The sequence below is a fragment of the Sinocyclocheilus rhinocerous genome, unplaced genomic scaffold, assembly GCF_001515625.1.
Source record: "Sinocyclocheilus rhinocerous isolate Xijiao unplaced genomic scaffold, SAMN03320098_v1.1 scaffold269, whole genome shotgun sequence".
Lineage (NCBI taxonomy): Eukaryota > Metazoa > Chordata > Actinopteri > Cypriniformes > Cyprinidae > Sinocyclocheilus > Sinocyclocheilus rhinocerous.
This window is the reverse complement of record NW_015652298.1, coordinates 864,076-871,000: the sequence shown is the minus strand read 5'-3', so window position 1 is coordinate 871,000 and position 6,925 is coordinate 864,076.

Genomic DNA, 6,925 nt, shown 5'->3' with positions numbered 1-6,925 from the left:
TCATAATGACATATGCACTGGAAGAACATCTCATTGATAATGAAAGAGGTTACACTGAAAAACCACCATGTGATCCAAACTCCACAGAGGGTTTTCATTTAGCTTACAAACCACATAACCGTCACACGACTAGTCAGATGTAATTGAGTCTTTTGGCTGGACCTTTGAATGCAAACTTAGTGAAATCCATTATAGACTTAATCTGCTGGTCCTTCTGTTTGTCACTCTATGACAACAGCTCACGGCTCTATATGTGACGGGAATGCCAATCGAAGTCTCTAGGGTAAATGAAGCTCCTGTTTCATGAAACCAGTGGAATAATGTGCTGTATTAAGCATGTTGAAATTGCATAAAAGCTGAAATAGCATTATTTCGTGGCATTCATTCTAACGCCAGGCTCTCAAAGAAAATCAAGTGCTGCTTTTGTATGACTCATATAATAGAAGAGTATTGGAGATTAGCCAAAGGATTTCACACTTATTATTCACTGGTATTTTCACTCACAGTTTATCCTCAAAGGGTTCTTCAGATCAATATTGTCCAGTATTTATCAACGGCATGTTAGCAATACATGCTGGAGTAGACAGGAAAAACGGTCCACAGGTGCAGGCAGTTATAAATCACCCGTGAACAAATGACTTCTCACTCTTCCTTTATCTGCAAGTAACTTCAAATCAAGACAAATCATCCTGGCACAAAATAATTGCACTTATCCACAGAGATTCGTCTTCATTTAAATGCAATTAATCATCTCTTAGGAATCTGCCTCATGTATCATCACTTTTGTACAATGGAATTCAGATTTCATTTTTAAATAATGCCTTTATACTTGTGAACAAAAGACTGCCACTTCCAGAATGCCATTTTTGATCACAAAAATAAATATTCATATGAGTGAAATTTTTGATGTTTGAATCAGTCACGATTACATAGCTGATCAGTTTTCTTTTATATTGAACGTTGCTTGAATTTTAAGCTAATCTTCATACTGGACATCCAAATCAAGAAACTGTAAAGGAAATTTCACTGCTGTGATTACAGTTAAAATCTTAAAGAATATAGTGTTGCCTTCTGAAATGTAATGTACAGCTGATTACAAATTACAGAAATTCATATTGTAAGATAGCAAGATAGTATTATTATAAACTATTGTTTTTCACTGCATGAAAAAATTGTCATCAAAATGTTGTATAATAATCCCAAATAGCCATCCTTTCATTCTATTTAGACTACTGAACTAGGAAAGTTGCGATGGGGATATATTTTTGCTGTTTTTGAAAGGCAAGGACTGCATTTCAGTGATATTTTCCATGTGTCTCCTTGAAAGTTATTTCTGTAGTCAAATGAGGAACGATGCTCTATCTTTAAAGTAGCTGCTGGGATTGTGTCTGTCTGCTCCCCTTTCAGAAATCTCATGAAGGTCCGCTGAACTTCTTTCAACCTCTGGCTCAGGCAGCTCTTTTAACATTTAGGGACACCATCAGGAAAATATGAATTAAAATAACCAACTTGATGTTTGTAGTCTGATTACATAATCCAGATACGGTTAGTCCATTACCACCCAACACAATATTACAACAAAAATGCATGTTGCATCAGTTAAATCAGAAGTAGCCCGTGACAATATCAAGCCGAGAATGTTCAATGAATATGAGAGCAGAGCAACAGAGCATATTATGCATCCACTACAGATGTTCTAGCATCTCCACAGAGAAAAACACATGCAATTACACGTATTCCTTACCAATATCTCACAACTGTGAACTTTTGCATAAAGAAATCCATATAATAGTCTTGTGTGTGTAAGCGTAAGAGAGGCAAACGAGATGTAGAATGCACAATACTCTGCATACAGTACAGTAAATGAGAAATTATTCAACAGTTTTAACACTTTAAACAAGCAGCATTGTGTTTTATTCATGCATACATTGGTTTGCCTGGTAGTGACGACTGTCCCCACCCATAACCAAAAACTTCTTAATTCATAAAAATCCCCTTGCAAACGAGTACAAATATACACGCATGCAAATAATCTCTACGACATGTAATGTTTTCTGTGTTATAAATGTATGCGTTTTTGTTTTTATGCTCTACTATTATACGCAACGTCTAAAGATTTAATTCATTAGAGTTTTCAGTTAACTTCTCTAGGTTAAATAACACTATGAACGAGGCGGATATATTATTCTGAATCAGGATTTATTCTGGCAGAGGCGTAAACGCACGCGCATTTTTTATTTTATTTATTTATTTATTTATTTTTCCTACCTGCACGAAACTGTGATTTCCACTTTGGTGGCGGGGATGTTCCCCGTCAGCGGGTCGAATTCATAGACCGAAGCCATGTCCCCGAGTTTGTCCATGATGTCTCCCTCCATGAGAGCGCGCGGCTCGGGGCAGTTCCACGGAGCCCCGCGGAGGCTTTCACGGTCCCGCTCGGACCAACCCGGAGTTAATAAGGCCAGGGTATTAATGAAGAGCCCCCCTACAACTCAAGAAACTTGAATGGGGTTAAAGTCGGGGGGAAGTCTCTCAAAACTGTGCTGGGGAATCGGGTGGTCAGCTGCGGTTCATCACCACAGAGAGAAAGATCTCTGCACATCAAGTGCTCTACATGTGCGCTCGTTAAGAGCATCCAGCGCTCTCCAGCCCTACCCTACTATCTCCAACACGCCCATGCGTACTACTGCGCTCTCCAGCACACTCAACATACGCGATTCCTTATAGCGCTGCGTGGGGGTTGAGTTACAATTGAATAAAAGCCGAATCTAAATCCTGTTGTGCCAAAAGACACCATTCTAATCTATATATTTATGCAATAACATACGGGGTCTGAGCTTTTATTGATTGATCTTCAGTACTGGTGGACTTACTGATTCAATACTATTATTAATATTTTATAAAATACCAGCATTAAATCTTTAATTATAAAGAAAATAAATGAAATAAACAAATTATTATGTCGTATAGTTGCCATAAGGTTGCCATAGCAACTTGTCACATTAACACAGAATTCAGCTGATGTTTAGTCACAGGTGTGTGTGTGTGTGTGTGTGTGTGTGTGTGTGTGCGTGCGTGTTTTTGTGACAAATGAGGACATACATTTGTATAATGACAAGGGTATGACATAGGTATTACAAGGAGAAGGTGACTTTTCAGGACATTACCCCATGTCCCCACTTTTCAACACGCATATAAATCACACAGAATGGAGTGTATTGAAAATCTGAAATAGCACAAAGTTTCCTGTGAGGGGTAGGTTTAGGGGTAGGGTTGGTGAAGGGCAATAGAATATACGGTCTGTACAGTAGAAAAACCATTACGCCTATGGAATGTCCCCACTTTTCACAAAAACAAACCTGTGTGTGTGTGTGTGTGTGTGTGTGTGTGTGTCAGTCTGCTCATCCAATCAGAATTTAGAGTTGGATCTAGCCAGAATTTTTTCATACTCAGAAATATTGCTCCCATGATGTTCGCCTCTGTCTCCTCTACATTATTCTGCATTTACATTACATTATAATCTATTAACCATCTGATGCAAACCCTCCACTAATGAGGCTGATTCTGTGATAAAGCTGATGAAAGTGGTGAAGTACCTCTTTAATATTCACCCCTATTCTCTTTTGCACAGGACAGATGTGTAATTCTCCCAAAATGCGTCCATAATTTTGCAAGAGAGAGAGAGAGAGATACTGAAATACTGAGATTATTTTTCCTTTTTTCATATTGAATGCATCAGGGTGTTAAGAAATATGTAGCACTATCCATTGCATTAGCAATCAAAAGCATCAAGTCACTTGTCCAACAAAGATCCATTGTGAATTCACATTATTTTAGTGTAAAAATGCAAAGCTCTGACCTAGAATTGTAGGAATGTGTGTAAATTCAGCACCACCGATGTGTGGACAGCTCCCAAGAGCCGAAGCGAACAAGTTCAGTATGTTTCCTAAACAGCAAGCTTTTTGAATCACAGTTCAACCACAGAAATGTACAAACATGTTTACTGTTGCCTAAAAGCCCAATGTTCAGTGTTTGTTTAAAAATCGTATGCAAAAAAATGAACGATGTGGCTAATCCCTTTCTTTTTAATGGGGACTGTAAAAAAACATGCAATTAACGTGCCCTTCCTTCATTCCTTTTATTTTGACAGGAAGGTAGTACACATTGTTATTATTTTCAGTAGTCCGACTGCAGCAGCACTTTTCTGAACCAAATAACCATTTCCAAGAAACGCCAGCGCACAGAACAAGCGTACTAATGCAGTAAAATCACACAAAATATTGCTATATTTGCTGTTCTGAGTAGCGGCTGAATTCTTGCAGCCACATTTTTTTTCTCCCCCAGGATGCAAGTCTATTAAAAGTAATTGTTTTCATCCCTTTTTCTTGGATGACTTAAGTAGAGTGGTCTTAAGCTCCCGGGTGAGAGGCAGGCGCCACTTTGGAGATCAGTGGGCGCGGAAACAGCCTCACACTGGCACCACGACCACCCTCGCCTCCCCTTCCCCTCCGGAGTGAGTCATGATTGTAAAGGCCACGTTAAAGCAAGCGGGCATCCAGATGGGCGTGTGGGTGGACGCAAGGACGCACAGATGTGCTCCTGATTTTGAGGTTTAATTGTGGTGCCTTCAGCACCACAGCACTGAGAAGAAGAAGTGGTGCCTGTGTTCAACTTTGACCCTGTAGCACATACTAATTAGCACCCAGTGCCAACAAAACCACTTTAGGCGATGTGAAGTCAATGCCAGGGTGAGGAAGGGATGCAAACTGGATCTCTGCACGGGTAACTGGGACCAGTAAACGCACCAGATGGGAAGGCAAAGCTGCCACGGAGAACAAAGACAGGAAAAAATAATGTTTTCCGTAATGTCAGCCAAACTGCACCATTCACTGTGATTTGGGGCTTTAATTACTGTGTTTCTCTCACATTGCGTCAACGGGGCCAGAAATAGGCCTATTTGGGTGCAATTAAGTGGAGGGAATTGAAGGGGTAAGGTCCAAATGAAGACCCTTGCGAGGTCTTGATAAGATGATTAATATGGGTGCAAAAAAGTCCGGGGGGTCAAATACAGACAGGCTTATACTTCCCATCCTGCTCGGCATCTAAGCCAGAATTTGTGTGACATCACTTCTATTGTGGTGCCATCTTTTAAACAGGAGTCTAAGATAACAATCTAACAGCTCACAGGTGCTCAAAAGGCCATCAGCTGCTGGCAAAGGCTCATGAATAAATTACATCTCCACCACCAACAGCAATTTTTGCATCTTGTTTCCCTCCCACCAGTCCCTGGCAAAGAATAGAGGTGGTTGAGGACTTTTTCAAAGCAGTCCATTCCTACGGCCTAATCTCTGCCAAGCACAGCACACTAGACTAATCCAAGCATGTGCTGGAAGCTGGGGACTCTCGGCTGTCTCCTTTCATGTATTTGATGCTAATACTAGCAGCCCTGCAGGCGGCTGTTGGCTCCTTCTCAAACTCCATTAGAGAGTAAAGGTCACTCTCTGGGGGCTTCCTGATGTTGGGAGAGGAACTTGAACTTCGGTCTTTGATAACATGCCTGCACATGTTATCTCGGCAAGAAGGTAATGTTTTACCTCAGTTACTGGATGAAAGGTCGAAGGAAGGGCCGTCGTTATATCGCATCCCCCACCGGCTGCGGCTGCATTCATACGTGAGACGGCTCTCGAGAGTGGGCACTATGGTAGACCTAGCTTTCTACCCAGCCGTGGCGCTGATCTATTTCTTCGGCGTGTTTCAGGCGAACAAGGACGGCCGTGTGGATTTGCCCGACAGCGCTTCGGTCAATGTCTTCTGCCTGTTTGTGCTGATTCAGCCACTGTGTTTGATTATAGGTGGATACACGGGGATGGCCACGTATTTGATTTCTGCATACGTATCCTACAACGCCCTGCCCTGGAAAAAGCCATCAGCCGGTCAGCAGGAGGATACGGAGAAAAAGAAGAAGAAAAAGAAGGCAAAGACTAATTAAGACACTCTTAATTAAGACTTCAAACAACAGCTTTGCGTAGGCGGGAACAAAGTGCAACTGCGAAGCCATGTGCTAGATATCAAGCCTTTTCCAAGATCGCTGTACGTTTTATGAAGAGGATAATGATTCATTTACTACAAAGAAAAGGCTTTGCATTCCATGCATGCACACCTGGATGGCCATTGTTTTTTTGTTTTGTTTCTTTCCTCAGCTGTACATTTCAAACTTTGATCTAAAGACATTTGAAAAGCAGAATATCTGCTTTACCTAAGGTGGAACAGGAAGAAGTTATAGGGATGTGAGTGCTGGTCTGAGTTTGTGTCTTGTTGATTGACAGCTGTGGATCGATGGACTGGCCTCTTACATGCCAGCCTGAAAAGACTCTCTCCAAACACCATTTAAAGAAGCTGTCATTTGGAACATACTGACGACATTGATTTCTGGTCAAACTGCAAACTTTTTTCATATATTGAAATATATGAAATTTTATATTATATTTTTGCACATATTGTGTTTGTGCTATCCTCAGTGAGCACACAGACAAGCAGTTGGCAAAAAAATATGATGATTTATTTGATGAATTTATGTTGATGATTTAAAGGCAATATATGTAATATATATATTTTTTTATTAAAATATCCAAAAACCTCTAGAACAGTGTTATATATTTTGCTGACGTGTGTACTTACATTATCCCAAATATTTTGAAGAATGTTTAAATCCAGAGAAATAGCCATTTTAAATAGTGGCTTGTCCCTGGTCATTGCGTCGCCTGCCAGTGACGTTATACACCCTCGATTTCCGGTTTTGTTTTGTAGAAAACATGGAAACACCAAAGACGCTTTAATATGTTGTGCGTTTTAATAGACCGGTGACGACCGCACAGAGTAGCATTATAACAGAACTTTCAAACGTATCTAGTATGATAAAACAGCG